Below are 27,750 nucleotides of genomic sequence, written 5' to 3'. Positions count from 1 at the left end.
GTGGGATTTATTTCCTGGATACAAGGTTGGTTAATATCCACAAGTCAATTAATGTGACACAACACAAACAACATGAAGGATAAAAATCATATACTCATATAAATGGACGCAGAAAAAGCATAAACAATATTAACATCCATTTATGTTAATTCTCAGCAAAGTGGGGATAGAAGTCACATACTTCAACATAATAAAGACTATATATGACACACATAGCTAACATCATATTCAATGGTGAAAAGCTGAAAACTTTTTCTTTAAGGTCAGGAGCAAGACAAGGATGTCCACTTTCATCACTTAATCAACATTGTATTGGAAGTCCTAGCCACATCAATCATACAAGAAAAGAAATAAAAGACATATGAATTGGAAAGGAAGAAATAAAACTGTCATGATTTGCTGATGAGATGATATTATATACAGAGAACCTTGAAGATTCCACCAAAAATTATTAGACCTAATAAATGATTTCAACAAAGCAAGATACAAAATTAATATTCAGAAATTGGTTGCATTTTAATACACCAGTAATGAACTATCAGAAGGAGAAATTTTTTAAAATCCAATTTTAAATTGCATCAAAAAATAATAAATTACCTAGGATTAAATGAAACCAAGTAAATGACCTGTACTCAGAAAACTATAAGGCACCGAAAAAAGTAACTGAAGAAGATACAAATAAATGGAAGGATATACCATGCTCATGGATAGGAAGAATTAACATAATTAAAATGTCCATAGTACTCAAAACAATCTACAGATGAAATGCAATCCCTATCAAAATATCAATGGCATTTTCACAAAACTGGAATGAATAATCCAAAAAAGTATATGAAACCACAAAAGACCCTGAAGAGCCAAGGCATCTTAAGAAAGAACAATATAGATGGAGGCATTATGCTACCTGATATCAAACAATACTATAAGGTAATAGTAATCAAAACAGCAAGGTACTGGCATAAAAACAGACACATAGATCAATGGAACGGAATAGAGATTCATTGAACAGAAAGAGAGCCCAGGGGAAAAAAGAATAGAAAAGGAAAGGAAAGGAAAGAAAAGGAAAGGAAAGGAAAAAAAAAGGAAAGGAAAGGAAAGAAAAGGAAAGGAAAGGAAAAAAAAGGAAAGGAAAGGAAAGGAAAAGGAAAAGGAAAAGGAAAAGGAAAAGGAAAAGGAAAAGGAAAAGGAAAAGGAAAAGGAAAAGGGAAGGGAAGGGAAGGGAAAGGAAAAAAACCCTTGCTTATATGGTCAATTAATCTATGACAAAGGAAGCAAGGATATACATTGAGGTAAAGACATTCTCTTCAATAAATGGTGTTGAAAAAACTGGACAGACATGCAAAAGAATAAAACTGGATCATTTTCTTACACTATATAGAAAAATAAACTCAAAATGGATTAAAGATTTAAATGTAATACATGAAACTATAAAAATCCTAGAAAAAAAAAAACCAGAGGCAATAAACTTAGACATCACTCTTAGCAATACTGTTTTTGGATGTCTCCTCTAGCAAGGGAAGCAAAAGAAAAATTATAAATTGGACTCCATCAAACTAAAAAGTTTCTGCACAACAAAGGAAACTATCAACCCAATGAAATAACAACCTACTAAATGGGAGAAAATATTCACCAGTGATACATTTGATAAGAGTTTAAAGTAAGAAATATATAAGTAATTCATACAAAAAGATTTAAAAAAAGAAACTCATACAACTTAACACCAAAAAAACAAATAATATGATTAAAAAATGGCCAGAGAACAGACATTTTCCAAAGAGGTGACCAACAGGCAGATGAAAAGATACTCAACATCACTAATCAACAGGGGAATGTAAATTAAAACCACAATGAGATATTACCTCATATCTGTCAAAATGACTATCATCAATAAGTCAACAAAAAACAAGTGTTGTCAAGGATTTGAAGAAAAGGGAACCCTCATGCACTGTTGGTGGGACTGTAAATTGGTGCAGTCACTATTGAAAACAGTAAGTATGGTTTACCCCAAAATTAAAAATATAACTACCATATATCTAAAAATTCCACATCTGGGTTTTTATCCACAGAAATCTAAAACACCAATTCCACAAGATATATGCATCCCTATGTTCATTGCAGCATTATTTACAATAGCCAATATATGGAAGCAACCTAAGTGACCCTCAATAGATGAATGGATAAAGAAGTGGTACATATATCCAATGAACTATTAGCCATATAAAAGAATGAAATATTGACATTTGCGACAACATAGATGAACCTAGAGGGTACTATGCTAAATGAAATAAGTCAGACAGAGAAAGATAAATACCATATGATTTCACTTATATGTGGAATCTGAAAAAACAAACAAACAAACAAACAAAACACACAACCAAAACAGAAACACACTCATTGATAAAAAGAACAAACTCATGGCTGCCAGATGGGAGGGCATTGAGGGCTGGGTAAAAAAGTTGAAGTAATTAAGAAGTACAAATTTCTAGTTATAAAAACAGTCATAGGGATGTAAAATACAACAGAGGGAATATAGTCAGTAGTATTGTAATAACTATGTATGGTACCAGGTGGTACTAGGCTTATCTGGATGATCACTTCATGAGTTATATAAATGTCTAATCACTAGGTTGTATACCTGAAACTAATACAATATTATATGTCAAATGCAATTGAAAAAATGTTCTAGTTCAGACTGTCAAACTTCAGTGGGAAAGCGGGATTGTGGTGGGAGGTGGGGGTAAGAGATCAACCAAAGGACTTGTATGCATGCATATAAGCATAACCAATGGACACAGACACTAGAGGGGTGAGGGCATGTGCTGGGGGGTGGGGGTGGCCGGGGGGAGGTCAATGGGGGAAAAAGGAGACATATGTAATACTATATATAATACTTTAAATAATAAAACTTAAAAAAAAAAAGATGTTGACATAGATCCTGAACTGACCTCTTCTCAGAGACACACCAAAGTACAGCTACATATGGAGCAATTTCCTCTGGGAGAGGAAGCGAAAGCTAGCTGAACGACACCTATAAATGGGCAAATGAAAAAACCCCACAAAACCCCACATTGAAGCTGGTAGGAGAGACTGAGACAATCTCATATTAAATCTCATCCCTTGTATCGTGACCCAAAATTGGGAGAGAATTCACAACCTCAAGCTTCTCCCTGAGAAATAAAAAATTGGAACCCCATATCTGGCACCCCAACTTTTAAGACCCATGATGAGAGAAGAGCTCCCCAAAAGTATGGCTTTGAAAGCCAACAGGGCTTGTGCCAATGAGACCCACAATGCTATTTAACAAACTGAGAAACAGTTCTTTTTTTTTTTTTTTTTTTTTTGGTTAATCCTCACCCAAGGATATTTTTCCATGGATTTTTAAGAGAGAGTGGAAGGGGGAAGGGGGAAATGGGTTGGGGGTACAAGGGTGGAGACAGGGAGGAAGGAAGGAAGGAAGGAAGGAAGGAAGGAAGGAAGGAAGGAAGGAAGGAAGGAAGGAAGGGAAGGGAGGGAGGAGAGAGAGAGAGAGGAGGGAGAGACAGGTTGCCTCCCATGTGCCCTGACCAGGGCTTCAAACCTTCAATCCAGGTATGTGCCCTTGACAGGGAATCAAACCCAAGACTTTGGTGCTGGACCAACATTCTAACCACTGAGAAACACTGGCCAGGGCAAGAAACAGCTCTTAAAAGCATTCACATGAACCAACCCACCCCAGCACCCAGTGCAGAGGCAGCTGACTGTGTCTGTCACTTCTTAGATGACCTATTATTCTCTTTTATCTTCCTATTACTGGGCTGTTTCATCCATTCTTTTCCCCAAAGAGTATAAAGATGAGTTTCCTTCTGCCTTTGCAGAGCTGGTATGTCCAGGATAAATCCCAACACTTTGTGATATATTAGGACCTGATGTAATAGCTTAAAAGTCTTTCCCTAACTTGAATCCTTATCACTACTTTATTTCACAAGAAAACAGCGGGTGGAATAAAATTCCAAAAGTCTCTAACAAACATAACTAATTAGATTCTTAAGTCTCTTCTGCAACATAAAAACTGAAGCAGGTTTAAAGCTGAAGCACCAATTAACAGAGCTCTCGCCATGGAAAGAACACTCACAGGGCAAAACTTAATACCCCATTTTTAGATTTGCGTAATGGTTTGTTGGCAAGCCGGGTCTTTTTCCCCTGCTTCCTTGCCTATGTTAAATGCTTTCAGAGGGTGTAGGCAAGTATTCTTGTCAGCAGGGCCTTGGCAAGTAATGTCTCTTTCCTGAACCCCCGTGCTCAGCCTGAAGACAGTGAGACAGCCAGCCACCCAGGCGATGGTTTATGAATCTGAAGCTGTGAGAAGGAGGGCAGTAAATTAGGGGGAGCTGGAGTCTGTCTGTCTCTTTCAGAACACCCCACTTTGGGTATGTGGAATGTGTGTTGCCAGCGGGAGTTTCTGAGACAAGATGATGAAGTAGAGGTCTGAGTATATGATTTTATTATTTTTTCAGCTGACTTGGCCCCAGGGATATACAGAAGGTGAGAGGGGGGGAAAAATGATTAAATTGCCTAGTAGTAAAAACACACCTCCCCCTGCTTCTTGGTATGAAACTAAGGAATGGCAGACGAACATTTCCATGAAGTAATAATTGCCCCTTGAGTAAGCTTCCATTAGTTTAAAAAATCATCATTCTATGCCAAACACAAGTGAAAATGTACATGGAGTCAGGGTGGAAAGTATAGATATATTCAGCATGAGATCAGAGAGACAATTAACTAGATTTTCTGAGTTTCCACTGGTGCTCCAGGAAGATCAAATCCTCTCAATCATATCCATATGTACATTACATGTCCGATGGATATAAAAAATCTCCCTGCTGAGTTCTTCTAGGCACATTACATACATTCCCTAACCCAGTGTTCTCTTTGCATAGAAGGTACTATTATCCCCATTTTACAGTGAAAAACAGGCTCAAAAAGGTTAATTACTTGTCTAAGGGCACACAGCTTGTGAGAGGTGGCAGGAAACTCACCATGTCCCACCAGATGCTGAAATGCATGCTCTTTTTGACTGCTGAGCTACAGATAAAATGAAGCTGTCCTTCAAAATTGTACAAAACCCTTTTTCTTTCCTTTTCTTTCTGTGTATGTGTACTGCTACGTGCCAGGCAACTTCGGGACATATAAAAAGAATAAGCCCGATTATGCTTAGTGAAACAAGTCAGAGAGAGACAAATCACATATGATCTCACTTATATGTGGAATCTTAAAAAAGAAACAAACCTTAAAAACCGAGCTCACAGATACAGAGAACAGATGGGTGGTTGCCAGAGGCAGGAAATGGGGGTGAGGGAAATGAGTGAAGGTGGTCAAAAGGTACAAATTTCCAGCTATAAAATAAGTAAGTCACGGAGATGTAATGTATAGCATGGTGACCGTAGTTCACGATCCTGTATCATATATGTGAAAGAAGCTAAAAGGGTAGCTCTCAAAGTTCTCATCACAAGAAAAAAAAAAAACAACAACTACTACATATAATGATGAATGTTAACTAGACTTATTGTGGGGATTATTTTGCAATATATACAACTATCAAATCATTCTGTTGTACACTGGAAACGAATGTTGCATGTCAATATCTCAATACAAATTTTAAAACATGTTCAGTTATACTGCTCTAGTTTTAGCAAATTTTTGTGCATAGTATTTTTGTGTATAGTGTTGTATAACATTCATACAGAAAATAATTTTTAAATAATAAAAAAAAGAATAAGCCTGGCGTTTTGCTCTGGTGAAGGTCAAAGTGGAGACCATGCATAAGCAAATGATAGCAAGACTGCTATGACCAGCATTGCTGCTGAAGCAGATGGTGTGGGATCATGGGTGGGAGCCATTAGGATGCTGGGAATGTTTCCTAGAAAAGACGGCATTTGCAGGTGATGAAGGATGGCCAGGGCTCTGCAACCTTCCATACAGAGGGCAAAGCACAGGTGAGACAGGAAGCTGAGAGTGTGGGGAATAGGAGGAGAGGCTGAAGAAGTGGGCTGGGGTCATTTCATGTTATAGTTTTCCATAAGATCACCAGATCAGAAAGCGTTTTTTAGAAAAACAGCTAGCAACAGCGTAAAAGATGAATTAGCAGGGGAGAGAGAACCCAACTTGGAAGATACAAAGACATTCTCAATGGGAAAGGATCAAGGCCTGGGTTAAGGCAGCAGTTGCCGGGACAGATGAATGGAAGACGCCCCATAGCTAAGGGATGATGCCACCTCGGAATGACTGTGGTCTCTGCCCTGGAGACTAGGTGGGTGCCATCAGCAAAGATGGTCCTGCAGGCCAAGGAGCCGTTTTGATGGGAAGAAAGGCTTTGGACAGTGGGTGTGTGTAGAGGAGTCTTAGGTGGAGATCTTTGGTCCTCTGCTGGCTTGGAGGAGTTTCAGCTCACAAGAGGGCCCTATTCTATCCATTCTGGCTAGAGACTATGAAACGGTTGTGCTCTGCCTCGTTATTCCAGTGTCTCTCAGAGCCAAGAGGAATTGCACCATTTTTTGGAGCATATCTGAGTTATCTGAGGCAGACCAGAAAAACTCAGTTCCCACACAAGGGAGGTTCCCAGAGATACCTGGCAGACAAATGTCCTCATTTATGGGAGAAACGTGAAACCTCCCAGGCATTTAATACCCTTATTTTATAAGCCCAACGATGCCTGCTGGGATTTGCCTTAGGAATTACAAAGGAACCCCAAAGCACCTTCTTCCCTTCCAGCTTCTCTGTGTTCTCTTCCCTCCTTGTAAATCCAGCATAGGATAAATGAGAAAGAGTGCAATTCTTTAGCTTTAAAATGGAACAATACGTGGCTAGAGACTTCCCCCACCACTAGAGGGCACCAGCCGCACATAAAATGTCGAGGTATCAACTTCATAAACAGTCTTCAAACACAGCAAAGGTCACACGGAATGGCTTGTAATAAGGTAGCTTTCCCACGACTCTGTTCACAGTAACTCCATTTCTGCACCCGAATAAAAGGAACCTGGGAACTTTCACTTTATAGTGTTTTCAGAATTTTCTTTCAATTCCGAAAACTAGTAAGTTGGAGCTAAAAACAACAGTTTTTGTTGTTGTTGTTTTTTTTAAATAAAAATTACATGACTGCATTGTTTTTGCTACCACTTATCTGGCTCCTACCATGCACCGGGTGATGTGTAAAACCTTCAATGAATTTTGCACATAGTTTTATTTCAGATCCTGAAAAAAAAAAAAAAAGGTTGGTATGGGCATAACGTCTGCCCTGGATGGCAAAGCTGCCAGATAAAAATGCACCACTCCACTTGTACAGGGTAGGTGTCTATAAAACCCAGATGTTAGCATCTATAGGAAGTTTAGCAAGAAAATCTGTTCAGACATTTGTTTTTTGTGACCCTGCATGGAAAGGCCCAGAAACAAAGTGTCACGAAGAAGCTGCCAACAGACCAGTTTCCACCGGCTCTGCTTCAGGGGGCTGGCCCCCTGTGCCAAGGCCCGGCTGGAACTTACACAAGCAAAACGGGCTCATTGTTTCCCCTCACCCCCAGTCCTGTGCTCTGGGGCGGGGTGGCGTGGGGCAGGGGCGGGGGGAAAGAACAACTATCTGATTCTGTTGAGCGCTGACAGGTACTCTGTACCGAACAGAATTGCAGGGACTCCGCCTGCCCCAGGATCAGGTCAGCTATAATTAGCACCTGCGAGAGACACAGTCTTCAGGCTGTGGGAGTGCAGGAGGGGCTCAGCGAGTACATGGGGTGCTGTGCGTTAGTTTCTGAGTAATGTCAGGAAGGATCTTCAATCACAGTGTGCCGTGTGCTCTAAACTCTAAAAATGGAAATCCTACCGCCAGCTCCTCGCCGGCCTGTGTGAGACTAGATGGATAAGCTTAGCAAACCCAGGAGAAAGCAATGAGCTCAAATAGAAGGCAAAAGAAGGTTCACAAAGCGTGAGGTTTTCCTGTCCTTGGAACGTGTGCATTTTCTCCAGGTCTGGGGCCGGTGGGTCAAGGGGCGCTCCCAGTGGGAGGGGAGGGCGCGGGGAGGATAAGTTTACATCACATATTGAGAAGCCGTTGAGTGTCTGGCACCGGGCGAGGTTTTATAGGAAGAAGAATATTTATTCTAGCTCAACAGAGGAAGAAATAGGCTACACTGATGTTAAAAACCTGCCCAAGATGAGACTACTTCTTGTAAGAGGTAGCAGGATAATCAATAACAGCCGCCACTGACCACGCACATCCCCTGTACCAAGCACTAGCTTCCTCTTTGGTCCTATCACACCGCCAGGCAGATATCAGACCCATTTTGCAGATTAGAAACCCGAGGCTGCAAGTTTAACTCACTTACCCAAGAGCATCGCCTCCCCGGAATCTCTCAGGCCTGTCCTCACTCTACAGGCATTCTCTGCCGTACCGGGTCCCCAGAGGAGCTGTTCTGTCTGGAATTGGGAAAAAGAAAAAGGAAAAGCCTTCTAACTAATCCATAGGCACACCAGGGAAAAGCTGTTACAACCAGGTCGCCAAGGCGAGCATCTCCCAGGTGTCAGGCCGAGCAAGGACTCTGCGCTTCTAGGCACTTTTAGGAGATGTTTCGTGCTGTGTCTTCCTTTGAGATTCCTCCCCTTACCTTACGATGTCCTGGGAAACAGAGGACACTCGCTCCATCGAGGACAGTGTTTGCACAAACCGCCGCAGTTACGGGACCTCCGCCTCCGCCGCCTCGGCCCTGAAATGAGTTGCTCCACGCAAAAGCGCTGAGAGCAGGTTCTACTTAAGCAGGGAGATGACTGCGGCCACGATTTCCACCTGCACACGCGGCTCGCCGAGCATGCGCACTGGCGGCTGCATGCCAAGGGGGAAGGGGGGCAGCCTTCCCGAGCCCCCCCCCCCCCGGGCACAAGCGGGAGTCTGGTTGGGGAGGGATGGGTTTTCAGGCAGTCATGGTCTGCACCCCCCTTAACCTTTCTGCGCCTCAGTCTCCTTTCACCAGGTGAGGATAAGATGGTCCGTTTCTTTGTTTTTTTGTGAACCAATAGCTCAACAGGTGCGAGTCGTTATTATCGATAGAAGGTCAAGGGAGAGCACCTGTGGAGCGCGAGGGTCTGCACCCACCGGGAGAAAATGAATTTCCCCAAATGCATCTCTCCCGCCGCCTCCTCTTTGTACCGTGTTGGTAAAAAGTGAAACATGTGCACTGTCAAGTTTACTTGGGCAACGCGTATTGGAAGGTTACACTTCTCGTTTTCTAGGGGGGAACGCACGATGGAGCAAGAGGAAGGAATTGCCTGGTAGGAAAAACCTGGGGAAGAGCGAATGGGACCCCTGGGAAAGGAGGCACACGCTCCTTCGGAAGAGCAGGTCTGGGAAGCCAGGCCAGACCCAGGGGGCTGGAAGGGCGCAGGCTGCCTGGGGAGCTGTGCGGGGAGCATGGGCCGCGTCCAGGTTAAAAGGGGCGCATGTAAGGGACACTATTCATTCCTCAAGATTCCACACAATCCTTTAAATAGATCCAACCTGTTTTCATTCAAGCAACTGTCTCGTTCCATCGACGTTGAATCTGAAAGAAAAATAAAGATCGTTCTTATAAGTGTATTTCTAGTATCACATGATCTCACTCATCTAGGGGAAATAATGAACAACATAAACTGATGAACGAAAACAGACCCGGAGACAGGGAAGCATCGATCAGACCGTCAAACCTCAGAGGGAAGGCGGGGGAGGGTGGGGGTAAGAGGGCGAGATCAACTAAAGGACTTGTGTGCATGCGTATAAGCCTAACCAGTGGTCACGGACAACAGCGGGGTGGGGGCATGCGTGGGGAGGGGTTTGGATAGGAATGGGGGGATGAGGACAAATATGTGATACCTTAATTAATAAAGAAATAATAATAAAAAAAAGATCCCTCTGGGAAAACACTGAGCAATTACGGGCCCTTTCCTCGGACGGGGTTCCCTGCCTCCGCCCCCGGCCTGTGTGAGATGGAGGGTTGAGGCCTGCAGCCAGGGCAGCGAGTTGGACAGTGGGTGAGGCAGGAGGAGGCAGCAGAAGGTCAGAGAATGGTGTTCAGAGGATAGGGGGGCTGCTTAATGAGGCGCATCTCACTCCAGAGGCCAATTAAGTCCTGTAAGGAGGGACACAGCGCGAACAAACAACCAATAAAACTTGGCATACAAATTACAGAACGAAAAGAAAGGACATGTATTTGGGTGTATGTGTGTATGCCTGTGCGTGTGTGTGCACTTTATATCAAAAACAAACGTATGCTCTGCAAGTCACAGAGGTGGGCAGGTTTTTAGATGAGGCTGGATATATCAAGCCATCCAGAGGACTTGGACATCTTAAAACGTGGCACTTCATACATTGCCGTTGTTACTTAAAAAAATCCATCTCGGTTAAGGTTAAACATGAGTTCACTGGAAGCATGGCAGGAATTTTCAGATGAAGCCGAGGGAAGGAATCCTTGTGATTGCTAAACAACTCCTGGAAAACACTTGTCATCAAAGTAGGGACTCAATAAATGTTAGCTTCTTTCTATTTCCCTTCCCTTCATAAAAACGGGGTAAAAACAACAACAAAGCACGTAGGAAAGAGAAGAAAGAGGAAAAGAGAAGAAACAAAAGAAAGAAGGAAGGAAGCTAAAGGGGAAAAAAGGAACAAAACTTTCTCCAGAGACTATGCCAGCTAAAACATGGAAGAAATTTGTGCATTTAAATATAAATGATATTTATAGACATTTTGGGGAGTTTCCACAGTGCATCCTCTAAGTAAAATCCTGCAGTATAGGTGGCTCTTTGAAAAATTAGACTTTACAGGCAATCTACTATATAACACCAAATGCATATCTTAAAGAGATATGACCACCAATTAGATTGTATATGTCCTCCTATGCTTCTTATCTCTGAGTATTTGTTTTAGAGGCAAATATATATATATATTTAGTAGTAGTTGTGAACTGTACCTTTAAAAAAGTAACCTTTGAGCCCTTCCTCACCTGTGAGCATCCTTCCATACCGGAAGGGTGGCAGGTTTGATTCACAGGGCACATGCCTAGGTTGCAGGTTCAGTCCCTGGTTGGTGCACATATTGGGATCGATGTTTCTCTCTCTCTCTCTCTCCCTTTGTCTCTTTCTACACAAATCAATGAAAACATATCCTCAGGTGAGGATTAAAAAAAAAGGTAACCTTTGAAATCAGGCTGAGATCATCTTGTTGACCTTGGTCGGACCACACGATTCTCATGAAGTCCAAAGGCGTGAATAGATCTCTTTGTGTGCTTAGCCCTCGTCCCAGCCAAGCCAGCCTGGGTTTTGTTTGGGCACGTCTGGGAGTGTGCCACAGACAAGTAGGTTTTGATTTACAGATACACGAAAGTAGATACGATTTCCTCTGCAGGAAAATGGCATGGTGGCCAACGTGCTTTAATTTATGCACGTGGGGCTCCTTTAGAACTAACTTGAGGCCTTTGGCAAAAGGCATTGCTCCCAAATGCTTGCTGATTGGCAAGTCAATCAGGAAAAACATAAGACAAGGAGGTAGCAGGGGAGGACTGGGGCAGAAGAATGTTGGAGGGCAGAACTCTATAAACATCTCACTGTAACGGTTTCACAAATTTCACATGCACCCACATTTCCCCCCTTTCCCCCCTCTGGATCTGGTTTTCTTTGTTTTAGTTATTTCCTGTTGTTCAGGCACGGGTGGTCCTATTTTCCTGGAGACATCAACTGCTATATTTTTCTGACATGTGCTTTCTGTGGGATAAGATTCCTGTGATAAATGAGGTTGATTTGTGTCTGTCTCCCAGTTGTGTACACGGTTCCTTTTCAGCACGTAAGCAAAATCTATAACGTTAACTATCGCCAAAGCTCCACAACGCTGACAGGGGCCGCAGAACAATGACTTGTTGGTGAGGTCAACTTGAGTAAGTTTAGCAAAGAGATAAACAGGTGGCGCCCTTGTATGTGTCCGGATCTCTTCTGGAGGAGGCCACTCTGTCAGTGTGGTGATGGTGCTAAAGAGGTCAAGGCTGCCTCAGCTTCCCGGCGGGCTGGCTTTGCACAGAGAAAAATGGTCCCACGGCCACAGGTGGAGCCCCTCCGCCCAGAGACACGCCTGTGTTGCACAGAGGGGCGTGGAGGAAAAGGTCCTCGGCAGCCTCGCTAGCCAGCCCTCTTCTTTGCATTTGTCCTTTGTTCCCGCACCACCCGGGGAGACAAAGAACGCCTCTGTCCTTTGTTTGCTTGGCGGCTGCTTTGTGGAGCTTTCTGATCCTACCTCCATTTAGACGGTTCCTGTGACCGGAAGGTGATAAAAGAAACACATTTCAAATAGTAAAAACAAGTGTCCAGGAAGGATCTTGCCGTGGGGCTAAGACAAATGAAAACGCCAGGCCTTCAGTTTCTCCATCTGGATGTGGAACAGCTGAGGGAGACACATCGGTGAGGCTCCGAGCAGCTGTGGGCAGGCGCAGCCCAGCTCCTCAGAGGCCGGACACGGGCGGCAAGGAGACATTGCCAGGGCAGCTGCTCTGTCCACGGTTTAGACAACTCTTGCTTCTCTTTGGCCCGTGTCAATGTCTCTCCCTCGCCCCTTTCTTCCATTGTCTCTCACCTTCCCCCTTTTCCTCTCTTTGCCGTGTTTTACTCTCTGCTCAAAACTCTAGCCTCTCACCTCCTGCCCACCCAGCTAATCCCCTCAGTCCCCAGTTCTGGAGTGTGTCCTGTCTGAAGATCATGGCGATGATGATAGGAATCATGGCTACCGGTTATTGAGGGCATCTCACAGGCTTTTAATCTCACTGCAGCATTTCAGCCCCTCGGGTGGCGTGCTAATGAGGACGGGCCAGTTGCTGCGATAAGCGGCCCCAGGCTGCTGCGGGACTGTTCCTTGCTCTCAGGTGGGGTCTGGAGCACCAGCTCCTGGAGGCTCACCTGGAAGCAGTGAGCGCAGGGTTGCCAGCCCCTTTCGTCATTGTCTCAACCACCTGGGCTTTGTGTGTAGCAGGGGGAGAGTGCGTGGAGGATTGCAGGGATGTTTGGGGGCCAGGCCTCTGAGCAGCATCCCACCACTTTCCCCACTTGCTATTGGCCACAACTTGACATGCCCTCCTCGCTGCAGGAAACCAGGAAGTGCATGATGAAGACAAAACTGCATAGTGGGTGCAGCACGGTCTCTTCCACAAGTGGGCGCTGTCATCCCCTCCACGTGGGGAATGGAAACTCAAAAATTCAGAGGCACCAGCTAGTGCATGGTAGAACCAGATTCCAACCCTGGAATCATACTCTTAACCTTGTGTTCTATTTTCTCTGTCTGCCCCCCAAAACGATTATTTCTTCTTTTATACTAGCACTTTACCTTTTACAAAACGTTACTACCCTGCTTATCACACTGTGCTGCACCGGTTGTACCAGACTGTGGATGCCAGGGAGAAGGACACCGCACTCTCATGTCTGCATCAGCAGCAGGTAGCACAGTGCCTGGACCCAGTGGGGCTCAACAAAAGTTTGACTGTAGTTAGTGTGGAGGTTCACCCAAGGGCACCTGAATAACTTCACAGTCGTATTTCTTCACCCAACAGCTTTTCTAGATGACAGTCAAGGTGTCTGCATTATTGCAAACTGCCCCCCCCCTCCTTTTAAGTTGAGTCCATCTAACGTCCTTTTCAACGGCCTACAGAGGTGATGCTCACTGCTCCCTCCCTGACCTTGTCATCTTCTCTCATTTCCTCCCTGCCTCAGGTAGCTTTCGCTACACGGGTTTCCTTCGTAATCCTCTGACACTCTTAGCATGCTCCTACCTCTGGACCTTGACATCTATTATTCCCTTTGCCTGGAACTCCCCCTCACCCGCCACTAGCTTCATGGCTAGTTTCTTTACCACTTGGAGATCTTTACTAAGATGTCCCCTAGTCATGAGACCATTTCTGATCAACCTATGGAAAAAAAAACCTTACCCATGCCTGGCATACCCTCTGCACTCTCCTGCTTTGCTTTTCTCCATTGCTTTTATCATTAACTGTCATTCAGTGTATTTTACTTGTTTATTTTTCCTCATCTATATCCCTAATAATAGGCAGAATATTGGCCCCCACAAATGTCCATGGTCTAATCACTGAAATCTATGAACATGTTAGGTTACATGGCAAAGAGAAGTTAAGATTACAGATGGCATTAAGGTTGCTAATCATCAAGGTTGATGACCTTGAAATGAGGAGATTATCCTCGATTATCTAGGTGGGCCAATATAACCAGAAGGGTTCTTCATGCCCGGCCAATGTGTCTCTGGTTAAGCATCGACCTAGGAACCAGGAAGTCATGGTTCAATTCCTGGTCAGGGCACATGCCCGGGTTGTGGGCTCAATCCCCAGTGTGGGGGCGTGAAGGAGGCAGCCGATCATGAGTCTCTCTCATCATTGATGTTTCTATCTCTTTTTCCCTTCCTCTCTGAAATCAATAAAGATATATATATACGTGATAGAGGAAGCAGAAAATTAGAGCAAGTGATTCAATGTGAGAATGACTCAACCCCCCATTGCTGGGTTGGAGATGGAAAGGAGCCATGAGCCAAGAACTGGGGGCAGCTCCTAGAAGCTCGAGAAGGTGAGAAACTCTTCCCTCGGTACTCGGGAAGAAACGCAGCCCTGCTGACATCTGGATTCTAGTTCAGTGAGACCCACCTTGACGTCTGCCTTACACAACTGTGTGGTGAAGTATCTGCGTTGTTTAGGCTACTACAGTGATGGTAATTTGTTACAGCAGCCAGAGAACTGAACTCATAACCTGATCAAAACCGATGCCCAATGCCATTGCCCATATGGGATTTGGGACCTGCTGAGTACTGACGTTTGGCCAGTGCGGGAACGATGTGCAAGGTGAAGACCATTTTACCTTAAACTCTCCAGTGTTAACAAGAAATCGGTGAGATTTTATGCGCCCAGGGTGTGTCTGAGGGTGTCTGTGAGTGTGTGTGAGGAGGAATCCTGAGAGACCTCACAGGCAAGTCCCTATCTTTGGGGTAAATAATAAGAGTAAGGCCTTTACCATTTCTGTGTTCACGATTCAGAGCCTTTAGGTCTAAGAGGACTTGGACAAGATTCTCAGACACTGCCTGAGTGCCCTGCACCATCTCTCGAGACAAGAGAGAAAACAGTGGCCACCGCAGCCTGAAGCTTCACGTCCAGGACTGACTGAGGCATTAAAGAAATCTGACATGAAGAAGTGACTATCGAAGCCAGTGCAAGTGCCTCTTCTGTTCTTACTTAAGAGTCCTTCCCAGCCAGAGTCACACCTTTGAGGGATTGTAGATTGATGGGGGAATTTGTTGTTTTTATTATGTAAAAATAACCAAAGAGCCAGAAGCAATATAACCAAAATACCAGAGAGTGTTATGAATAAAATAGGAATAATTGATACTTGAAAGATAATGTCCCCAAGCACTTTAGAAATGACAAAAGTGTCCTGAATTTTTTTAGATGAATGGCTCTGAATTCATTTGGAATGGGCTTTGGTTGTTAAATTTCCTTTTCTGAGTAAGTCAGCAAAAGTTTTAACTAAATATAAAACACAAAGTGAACAGCAAGAGCATCCACCAGAAAGCGTTCATTGATGGATTTAATACAGCTATAATCATGCTGTGTGAGCAGACGATTTGGGTTTGTACATGACAAGAAACCCGACTCAACGTGGCTTAAACAATAATGGGAATTGACCAGCTTATAAAATCATAAAATCCGGAGGTAGGGCAGGCTTCGGCAAAGTTTGTCCAAAAGTTTACAGTATCACCAGGACTGTGCTCTTGTCCCCTGCAGTTCCCTCAACTCTATTGTCCAGTTTGTTGGCTTTTTTCTTGGACTGGCTTCTCTCCCCTCCTCGGGCTCCCAGAGGGGCCGGCTTCCTTACTCATGGTTGGTGGGAAGCAATCCCTGGCTGGGAAACTCAGGGTTGGCCATAGTAGAGCAGAGGTCACAAAACAAGGCCTATGGGTGAAGTTAGGCCAGTTTCCCGATTTTGTAAATCACGTTGCACTGGCACAGAGCCAAGCCCGTGCGCTTGCATATTGCTGCGGCTGCTTGCATGGTGGCGGAGTTGAGTATAGTATTACCACAGAGACCTTACGTCATGCAAAGCTGAAAATATTTACTATCAGGCCTTTGACAGAAAAACGTTTGCTGACCCCGGTGCAGCGTGATAGGGAATAACTCTTTGAGGTGACACTCAGCCCAGAGCTGTTCTCTTCTCATTCTCGATATTTCTTTTCTTCCTTTTTTCCCACCAAAGCACAGACAGAAGATTTCTCTCAGGCAAGCACAGCAAGCGGTTTTCAAAAGTCCTGTGTCAGACTTCCTATGTTTGAGGATTTACATGGATCGTCACAATAGCTAATAGCAATAGCAACGGCTATGTTAGAGAAAGAGAATCATTGAGGACTGCCCTGTAAATGAATACTAATAGCACTCACTGGAGGCCAGATTCTGTATGAGCACTTTACATAGGTTAAACTCCCACAGAATCTTATGAAGTGTGTTCTATTAATTGTTCCTATTCTTATGGATGAGGCACTGAGAGTTTAAGAAATGTCCCCAGTGTACATGACTGGTAAGTGGTCCAGCTGTTGCTGAAAGTCAGGCTGTGGGACTCCAGAGTCCACAGTGTTAATCAGCACACGAGGCCGCCTTTCTGAATGGGAATTGAAACTGAGCAAATGTAGAAAGAGGCTTAGGATTATCTGAGGTTTGTGATGTGGCTTAGCACTGAACATAAAAAGTGTGAGACATGCAAAAAAAAAAACCCCAAAAAACCAAAAAATACACAGCAGGCCTTCCAAAAAAAGAGAAGACCTGGCCTGCACACGACCAGACCAGGAAACAAAACACAGAGGAAGTCAGGAACAAAAAATAAACACGTCCTTTTGCCTCCCCTGGCGAAAGGCTCAAGCAAGATCCTGCCGAAGGAGGCTTTGGAAGGGAACGCCTGAACCACACCAGTGTCAGCCAGTGATCAACTCAGTCATAGAAATAGCATATACTTACCTGCTCAGGGAGGTTCCCATGCAAACACGAGACTCAGAGAAATGCTAGAGTGAGGAAACCAGCTTGCTTAACCCCGTATTTACTGAATTTATCTGACCACTGCACATTCTTCGTGGCTAGGTATGATATCTGTAAATATGTCAAAGAACAAACTTTTGATCCATTTGTTATATAACTTAAATGCATCGCTAAATGCTTAGTAATGTGGTTTACTCCATAGCTCATGTGAAACCATTGCTTCTTATCTTTTTTGATCATATTTTTATAATCTTAGTAAAAGACCCCTTCCAAGGTAATTAGAATAGGAATCTGAAGTATCTCTGATGGATCGTGAGGGCCAGGCGGACTGTGTTGAACCAGGGGAGCTTCCTTGCTAAGAGGTTCTCTGTAAGGCTCACTAGTAGAGGGACCTGCCATATTTGGTCCACGCATTACAATGGCAGCATCATAAATAGTATTGTTATAATATACTGAAATGCTAAAGAGCTAAATTGTGCAAGACAACTAAGTAGTGAATAGAAGTCCAAAAAATAAAATAAAATTACAAATAATACAAGCAACAATTCAAAGGAATTCAGAGTCTGAAGCTACTGGCATGGCATGGACTATTGCCAACTGAAAGGGTGCATGAGAGGATGGGTCACCTGAGCTGGACCTAAAAGGGTGGAGTGGGCATGGGCAGTGAGAAGAAGGTGGGAGATGGGGTCTCAGACCAGCAGAAGCAGAGGTAGCCTGGATACACACAGGGCTGGGACTGCAATGGGTGGAGGGTGTTGGCGGAGGTTGGTGAGATCTGAGAGGTGAAGTGGCCAGAGAATGGAAGGCCCTGAAAACCCAGCAGAGAAATATAGCTTTAAGTAAATCATCCACAATGTCAGACATGGCTGCATGTACTAGGAGTGTTTCCTCTGGGAAACAGTATTGTGGGGCCTGTATGAGGTGGTGGCGGTGCCAGCAGACATGGCCGTGCTCAGTAGTCACTGCAGTGATGCCCAAGGGGAGCCCTGATGTCCAACAGAGGGGAGAGGAGCAGGAGGGCACAAGTGGGGGTCAGGTGGTGCTCATTAGTCTTACTCCTGATGAGCCATTTCAGTCACTTTTCATTCTCAAGGGCAGAGCCTCCAATGCCATCATCCCATTATGTGGTCCCTTCTCATGCTACCAAACATGGACATTGTCTCCTGCTCTAAGGTCTAGTCTAAGTCAATAACTTATAAGAAGAAATACTTCTGGCCCTGGCTGGTGGATCAGTGGTTAGAGCATTGGCCCAACGACTGAAGGCAACCAATGTTGCCTTCTCTCCCTTCCGCTCTGTCTGAAAATCAATGGGAAAAAATACCCTTGGGTGAAGATTAAGAAAAAAGAAAAAAAGAAAGAAAGAAATACTTCTGCTTATCATAAGTCTTAAAATAATGTGAGTCTATAGTGAAGTTGTTTGAAGGGGGATTGCATCATATAACACAGAATTGAAACCTTTTTTAAAAATCCTCACCCAAGGATTTTTTTTTTTTTTTTTGAGAGAGAGAGAAAAACATCAATTGCCTCTGAACATGCCCCCACTTGGGATTGAACCTACAACCTAGGTATGTGCCCTGACCAGGAATCAAACCTGCAACCTTTTGTTGTACAGGATGACACTCCAAACAACTGAGCTACCCAGCCAGGGCTGCCTTGAAAACACTTTATCTGTTCAGCTCTGTGAAGCTCACACGGCCCAGCAGTTGCTCCTCCAAATCTCTCCCAGCTGTCCCTGTCCATCTCTAGGACCTGCTGGCTTTCTCTTCATCACTCTTCATTCTCTGGCTTGCTTCCTCCTCTTCTTGTTGCTCCTGGGAGTTTCCTTGTCAGGGAGCTCAACTTTTTCCTTCCTTCCTTCCTTCCTTCCTTCCTTCCTTCCTTCCTTCCTTCCTTCCTTCCTTCCTTCCTCCCTCCCTCCCTCCCTCCCTCCCTCCCTTCCTTCCTCCCTCCCTTCCTTCCTTCCTTCCTTCCTTCCTTCCTTCCTTCCTTCCTTCCTTCCTTCCTTTCCTCCCTTCCTCCCTCCTTTTCCCTCCCTCCCTCCCTCCTTCCCTTCCTCCCTCCTTCCCTCCCTCCCTCCCTTCCTTCCTTTCTTCCTTCCTTCCTCTTTTTTTCCTTTCATTTTCCTTTTTATTCCTTTCTTCTTTCCTTCTTTTCTTCCTTTTTATTTCCTTCCTTCCTCCCTTATTTCCTTCCTTTCGTGTAAATAATGAAATGTCTTTAAGTTTTTTCTTTAATTTACTTGCTACCCTATCCATGAGACAAAGGGTGGGAAACTGAGCAGTTCAGCTAGAGAATCTTGCTTAGAAAGCTGAGAAGCATAGAAAATTTCTATATATAAAAGGCTAATATGCTAAGTGTCCGACTATCTGGGTAATGATGTTACATAGCAACGCCCAGCTTCCTCTCCCTAGCGACTAGCCTCCTTGCAGTTTCTTCATCCCAGGAACACAACTTGCTTTATTAGCCAGGTGCAAACATTTCACACTTTAACCAAATGTCTTGAAGCGTTTTCCTGTGCCTCATCTCATTTGATCCTCACAGAAGTCCTGGAGTAGGTAGATAGGAAACTCGGTGGAATCCTATTTTCTTTTCATTAGCTGGAAAACAGAGATTTAGAAAGCTTAGAAACTTGACCCTATTGAAAAGAAGTAAGAAATGGTGGACCTTGAAAATTACTTCAGGTTTTCTCACTGCACAGAATATAGTCAAACACTGCTGCAGTTAAATATTTTACCCTTTGTTCTCCCTGCATGATCTACAATAATAATCTGCTTCATGTTGATATTTACTGCTGTGTTGCTGACAATCACCTGAAAGGGAAGTTGGGGTGCTTCATTGGGCTGGAAAAAGTTTAGTTACATCAGAAAGCAGGTCTAATTAAGCAAGTTTATTCTATATCTATAAAAGGCTAAGTTGACTCGCACATGCACGATACATATAAAATTCTCACTGGCACCAATCGCACGCATGTGTTTCCATCTGTCATTGTCGATCGTGAATTTGGTTGACACTTCTATTATAGAGAAAGGGCGAATAGTAATATTAAAATATTTCTTCTAATTAATTTCCTTTCAATGTGCACGAGTTCGTGCACCGGGCCACTAGTGGTAAATAACTGTTTTCATATTAAACCTGCCACAGACACAGGTGGGGATAACCCAATATTATTAAGGCTGCAACTCCTTAATCCTGATTATCTACAGATTAACTCCAGGCAAAGTGATCTCTGGAAACAAGAAAGCTGATTACTGCTGGTAAATAAATTGACTCTAAACTCTAGCAGGTGCCTAAAGAACACTCTGACTTCAAGTTAGTTGACTCCTTTGCTGATGTTTTCTGCCACTTAGAAACAAGTTTTTGGATGCACTGATTTATAAGATGAAAAGGCTCACATCAGGCCTGGGGGCCCTGAATGTTGAGCAAAGCCATTTTGCTTCACATGGTTGTGATTTTTTGTAAAATATTTCAGAAATTTCTGGTTATTACGTGAGGGGTGAAATGATGACTCACCAGGCTCATGTTCTCTTAGAGGCTGTTATTATTTAACCCAAAGTATTATTATATCACGTCCTTGTTTTAGTGTTATAAGAATTAAAGATGGCTGGATGTGCTCTCACTTTTGATGATGTCTATGAGTCCTATTGGATTTTCCAGGCATCAACAGGCATGTCTTTCTCTCCTGCTATACCTTGAGTCTGTGGATCTGTTCTTGTTTAAGCCTTTCCTTGTCTCTCTTTCTATCTTGTAGTTGTCTTTGTGGTTTCTCTAGGGACTCCCTAAGCACAGACTTTAACCCTTCCCTTCTGCCACAGACATGGACTGTAAGGTTGGCCATAGAATTCTACAAAAAGAACGTCAGCAGCTTATAATAAAATGTTTAAGGAACAGGAACCAACTAATGGGAAGGAATCAATTGTATATGAAAATTACTCTCAGATACCAGAGAGATTAGGCTAAGGACATCATATATATGTAAAAGCCTAAGCGATGGAACAACCAAACAACTGAACGACTGGTCGCTATGACGCGCACTGACCACAGGGGGCAGACGCTCAATGCAGGAGCTGCCCCCTAGTGGTCAGTGTGCTCCCACAGTGGGAGTGCCACTCAGCTGATAGACCAGCCTGGCAGCAGCCACTCCCTCCGTCAGTATTCCTGCAGTCCAATCTCCAGAGAATGGGCCAGGCACTGACAGACTGGAGCCACCAGCATGATCATGACACTGCCGAAGGCCTCCTGGAAGTCAGCCTCAGGCACCACAGCTGCTTCCCCTCGCCGCCAGGTGGCTCCCAACAACCAGCGTGAACTCCAGCAGGATGAATCCTGATCCTGGGCTGGCAAGGGCATCCCACTGCCCGCCTGGAGGGCAGGTCAAGTCCCGGCCCCTTCTCCAACCTCCCTCGGGATGGTCACCAGACACAGGGCTCACGGCTGGCAGCCAAGCCTCTCCCGATCAGGACTGACAGGGTTTGAGCCCGAGGCAGATGCAGGAGTGCTGGATGATCGGGAGCAGCAGGCAGGAGCTGCAGGCAGCCTAATCCCCTCAGGCCACGGCGAGGGACCCCACCCATACATGAATTCATGCATTGGGCCTCTAGTATATTATAATTGAAAGACAATAACAGTGACCTGGAAAGAGATGGCCCCTTCCTACTTTTACCAATAACATGAATTTATGAAAAAAAGCACATATATAAGGGTATTAATGTTTTTTTACAGTTAGAATAAACTTTAAATTACCTAGGGCTGCTCTGAGACTCCAGGATAGAGACCAAGGCCTGGAACAGTGGAGTTACTTGTTCAAGGCCCCTCTGGTCAGTGGTTGGGCTTCTTTTGTTTGGTGTCTAACATGTGCCAGATGATATTCTAGGTCTCAGATAAGCAGCCACAACAAGGTCAAGGTCCCTGTCCTCTTGGAATTTAAATATCAGTGGGGGAGGCAGATAAACACGGGAACCAATAACAAATGAACAAGATCATTGAAAGTGTTGAATTTTTTGATGGGAGGAATGTGATGGAGAGATGGAGGGAGGTTCTGAAGAGAGAACATGGGTTCGAGGTCTCAGTGGTGAGTAGTACCAGTCCTGTAAAGTTGGTGTAAGTCTGAATGTGTGAGCACCATGCACTCCAACCTACCTCCAAAGAAAACGCCTAAATCTCAGAGGGAAGGCAAGGGTGGGTGGGTGGGTGGGAGGCGATTAACCAAAGAATTTATATGCATATAAGCATAACCCATGGATATAGACAGTAGTGTGGTGAAGGTCTGGGGCGAGGAGCAGGAGTGGGGGGAGGCCAGAAGGGGGTTAATGGGGGAAAAGGCAACATCTGTATTACTTTCAACAATAAAGATAAATTAAAAAAGAAAAAAAGAAAACGCCTATGACTTCTTCGTCAGTTCAATGGAGGTTTTGTCATCTCCTTGGAATGTTTTCAGAAATAGAAGTAAAGCAGAATGATAAGATGTAAGTAAGATAGCTTTTCAGAATGATAAGATAAGCATCCTGTATTTAGAAAAGAATTTTATGTAGCATCCACTCCCCGCCCTGGAGGAGCTTGCAGCCTCAGGAGCACCCTCACAAAGGCAACCTCCCTCGTGAACACTGACAATCCCTCTGAGATCCATCCATCCAGGCAGAAGTGAGAGAGGCAGCTAATTTGGCTTAAACAGGATGCTAGACAGGGGTCCTGTCCTCTTCTAAAAAGTGCTTTTAGCTATGGTCTCTGTGGCTTTGGCTTTATATCTTATCTACACACACATTGGTGTTTAACGGTATTACACAGTAAAAAAAAAAAAGAGTCATTGTGTATATTCACAATATTGACTAACGCTGCTATTAATCATTGAAAATAAATGAGAAGAGCCAATGAACAAATGCCAACATGCAAAGCATTTTTTTTCTTTTTAAAAATAAAGTTTAGCTAAATATATTGGTATTGAATGTGGAAAATTCAAGCTACAACTTGATCGTTATTCTTCAGCCTGTGATTACTTAAGGAGACACTATGAGATGGATTAATAGGTATTTAGTATTGATAATAATAGGAAAAATACATTTTGTTGAAAATATTATCTCCATGCCTCTTTTCAGAGAAAATTTCTCCCAGATTATATGTGCTTCATATTATCAATGAAGAGAGAAAAATAAAAGCCTCAGGTAGTCATATTTAAAGTTTGAAGAAGGCTAGACTAGAAGGGGATTTTTAAAAAATAAATATTTTATTGATTTTTTTTTTTTACAGAGAGGAAGGGAGAGGGATAGAGAGGTAGAAACATTGATCAACTGCCTCCTACACGCCCCCTACTAGGGATGTGCCCACAACCAAGGAACCTGGGACCCTTTAGTCTGCAGGCTGACGCTCTATTCACTGAGCCAAACCGGTTAGGGCTAGAAGGGGATTTAATATATATATATATATATATATTGATTTCAGAGAGAGGGAGAGAGGGATGGAGACATCAATGATGAGATTGAATCATGCATCAGCTATCTCCTGCATGACTTTTACTGGGGATCAAATCCACAACCCGGGCATGTGCCCTGACTGGGAATTGAATTGTGACCTCCTGGTTCACAGGTCAACCACTCAACCACTTAGCCACACTGGCTGGGTGGGATTTTTTAAAAATTTAATTTAATTTTTTCCATCATCTTTTATTCCCTTTATGCCCTCTACCACCTCCACCCAAGCAGGTTTAATGGAGATCTTGGGATTCTTTAAGACATTTCTAAATGATCTTTAAAATGATTATAAATTGTTTTCAGTCCCATTGTGATAACATTCTGGAAATTGTTAAGGGTGATGGGGTAACTGTAAAAAAATCTAGAACAGTTACATAGCTTAGAAAAATGTGAAAAACCCATGTGGCCTAATCTTCCCCTAGGAAGTGGGGGTTTGCACCCTTCATGACATGTGAGTCAGAGCGCATGTGCCATTTGCTACTCAAGAGCTTGGCAACACAAGGAGTTTTGATTGCCGCAAAGCACAGTTTCTCAGAAGGTGTCCGTGGTGGAAGGAAAGGGTGAGCCTGTTCAAGTGTACCCTTACTGGCGTGTAGGAGAACTTCAAAAGCTTCCCTGCTGTCTCGGTTGAGCCTCCTGAGAATAAAACATGAAGTGCCGAAGATGTTTTCCATCTGCGGGGTGTGCTAAGGAGTGAGCTGAAGCTCTGTGAAACTGATCAGGGTTCAGAGATGTTTTCTTTGGAGGCAGTTTGGAGAGCTGTGCTATTTCACTTCACCCTTTCTTCCTCACCCCAGATCTTGCTAGGGGAAGGGGAGAGTGTTACCTCTTAAGCCAAGTGAGAGGAGCTTCCAGGAGCCACTGAGACAGTTTAGCCTTATGGGGCACACACCATCCTCAGGCTGGACTCCGAGGCCTGGTCAGCCAGGAGCTGGTGGAGCAAAGGGTGAGGGTGTCTTCTTGGGAGTGAATGAAATGGCCGGCAGAAGTGATTGTTTTCCATGGATCAGACGTGGGTCTCCCTGCAGAGAGCAAGCCTGTCCATGAGGATGGAGGGATAGAGGAGAGACCTACAGGTAACAGAGGTTGGCGTTTGAAGCCCAGAGGCTGAGGGGTGCTAAGTGGCCAGCCAGAGTGAGGCACTGCCTGTTCAGGGTCACTGTGGCCAGAGGTCACAGCTGGGTTCTCTGAGGAAGTGCTCCACAAGAATAAAAGCCAACCTCAGACATTTCCTCATACCTAAAGGGCGCTGATACCAATTTACACCTGTCCCCTCTTCCCTAAACTTACCCCTGGGCCTATCACAGGGAGGCCAGAGACAAACTGGGGGAGAGGAGCTGACAAGAGCAGAGAGGTCCATCCTCACTCCCCCTTCCTCCCGGCAGAATTCCAGGGTGGAGCAGACCCTAACAGAGTGATGGGGAGGGAAGTTTGAATGAGTTTGGAAGGTTGTTACTCTATGAGAACAGACTGAACTCTGCAATTTTGAGCAGGACTGGACTCAATGAAGTTTGAAGGTGAGCAGAGAACTTTTATGGTCTAAGTGTTACTAGAAACCAAAGACATCCCTAAGATTTCATTTCAGGGTCAGGAGAACAGGTGGAGGGAGTTTAACAGGCAGAGAAAAATAAAGCGAAATGGGTTTCTAGATCAGTTAATGAGCTGGTTCCACGAACTGAACACACACTGAGATTGCGTGCTGTTACGGTTCCAAGGAAATGGTCAAATGTCAATGAGCAGTGACGGCACTTGCTCACTGGCACGGTGTCCGTAAAGTGCTCAGCATCATGTCTGGCACAGCGCAAGCCCTCGATACCGTATTATTATGGTATTATTATGCTACTTATCTTTCATTATTATTATAGGCATCTGGTTTAAGACACATCCAGCTAGACTCTCAGCAACTCCCAGCCAGCAGGTTAAGAAGCGGGGACAGTTCCAGGCCCCTGCAGAGGGAGCTCTGAAACCATCCTGCCCAGGCTCAGGGGTGGTGGGGCCGCTACCAGCTCTGGCTTCCCGGGGAAAATGATATAAGTGATGGATCGGACTCCAGGGAGGTACCGAAGCAGAGAGATTAGGCTGTCCTGACTTGGAATCTTGGCTCCATAGCCAGTAATGGGACAAATTATTAACTTCTCTAACTTCAGTTTTCTCATGTTTAAAAATCCAAGAATAATATGTACCTACTTTGGGGAGTGGACTTAATCCTCATTTAACTGGGTTGTTATGGTTCATAATAGATATTCCATTTGTTTGGTTCCTCCTTCCCAGTTCTCCTAGCTGTGTTCCTCTTCTTTTAATTCTTAAAACCTCTCTATGGAAGCCCAGCGTTCTTACACTTTCCTGCTCTGTCTCCTGTTTCCCTTACTCATCTGGGAAAGTACTCTAACAAAACCATCTCTAATAAGGTAGAAAAGAATAGTAATTGCTTAGACTCGAGATTACCTTTTCACAGAGGAATCTAGACAATGGAAAGCAGAGAAGAAATCTCAGGCCCTGAGCTTGTGTCAACCTGATGGGAAAGGCTTAGGGCCGGAGGATCATAGTAGGCACTCCCACTAGCCTGGTACTCCACCAATGAATGACAAAACTACCTTTTTTCCAATGGGGGCATCCCACGCTTACAGCCCGTGACTTGCTCTGTCCTCCTCTGTGCCGGCTCTAAACTGGGGGCTTTGCAACAGAATCACAGTGAAATTTTGCAGCATCTGAAAGAAAGGTAAGGTGAGCTGAGAGAGGTGGTACTAAAATGAGACAGATATCAAAGTAGTCATTTATCCCAGACACATCCCCATGAGAAGATGATACCAGAGTGATTTAAGATATATTAGTACAGGTGTGAAAGAAGGACAGAAACTTTGCAAATAGAAGCAGAGGGAGGAAAGAAAGATGAAAAGTCCTAAACTTTAAATGCTTGAGATTGTCCTTGAACTCTCTACCTTCCTTCCTTGCAAGTTAACACCCATTTCTGTTGGATTAGCACACAAGCTACTTTCCACAAATCTGCCAGGTACTCAACCGGCAACAAGAGGTCAAAGCGTAATTCGTGTCCAGCTCTTAATCTGGAGCTGGCTTTTGGCAGTGTTTGTGGGGAGTTAACTTTAATTAATTGACTTAATTAATTAGGAATAGAGCTGACAGTTTCCCTTGCATGGATTTTAGAAATTTAAATTTTCCCCTCAAAGAAACTTACAGTGCTCTAAATCCCTGGGACTGGGGAGGAGGCCATCATAAAACAGACATCTTCTCTCTTGGAGGGTCTCTCTCTTCACACAATAAATGCAATAGTGATCATTGTGGAGGGAAGAGGTAAGCCTTAAAGGATAAATAAAGGGGTATTCAGTGATGAACCTGGAGAGAAATAAAAATAGTATAACTGAGCTGTGGCCCTTACACCTACCTCCTTCTCTTCGGGAAACTTTCTGGTGGCTTCCCACCCCTCACATTGATCCTTCGTGTAGAATTTAGTCCTGCTGAAGGAGCCTCAGCATCCCCTCCTTGAAACAACCTCTACCTGGAGGCTCTGAGCCCACAGCCATCAGTCATCCCTAATCTCTAAAGTAAATGTGGCCACATGCTGGTAGCAGAAGTTGCATCGAGAGGCTGAGCCGTGTTCACCCCAGGGTTCAGGCGTGTGTGAACTTGTCTGGAGAACCAGCGGATGGGCCTGCAGGCTCCTTGCCCTGTAAGGCCAGGGCTTCGCTAGGCAAGAAGATGCCCTGAAAGCCAAGTGAGTCATGCTGCCTGCATTGCACAGTGAGCTCTGAGGGAGCACAGAGGGGATGGGTATTTGCCCCCAGGGGTTGGCCTGTGTCCCAGGGAGGGGCTGAGGTAAGATGAGGCAAAAGCTTAAGTGCTCTTGGAGATGAGGTGCCAGCAATCCAAGCCTCCAGAATCAGCACTGATGGAAGACACCTCCCTTAGTGTGCCCAGCTTTGCTGGGAACAACCAGCGGTCTTATCATATGTTAATGTCCTGGCCAGGTAGGAGCTGCAGTGGCAGCACTCTGGCATGCACCCACCGTGCCATGTCTCTCATGGGCATTGTCAACAGTGACAGACGATGGGTTACAGTTGGAAGTAATGCTTTGGGGTCAGCCATGACTAGAGACAGCTCCCAGGTGAGCAGCAGTCATAGCTGTGAATACTGAGAGAAGTGAAAACTGAAACAAGTGCTTCGTGGAGCCGGTGAAAATTCTTAGACATAAGAAGCTGGTTTTTGAGGGGAGGAGTCCCCCCCCCCCC

Source organism: Eptesicus fuscus, chromosome 4, assembly GCF_027574615.1.
Source record: "Eptesicus fuscus isolate TK198812 chromosome 4, DD_ASM_mEF_20220401, whole genome shotgun sequence".
Taxonomy (NCBI): Eukaryota; Metazoa; Chordata; class Mammalia; order Chiroptera; family Vespertilionidae; genus Eptesicus; species Eptesicus fuscus.
The sequence above is the reverse complement of the archived record's forward strand: the minus strand, read 5'-3'. Positions refer to the sequence as shown.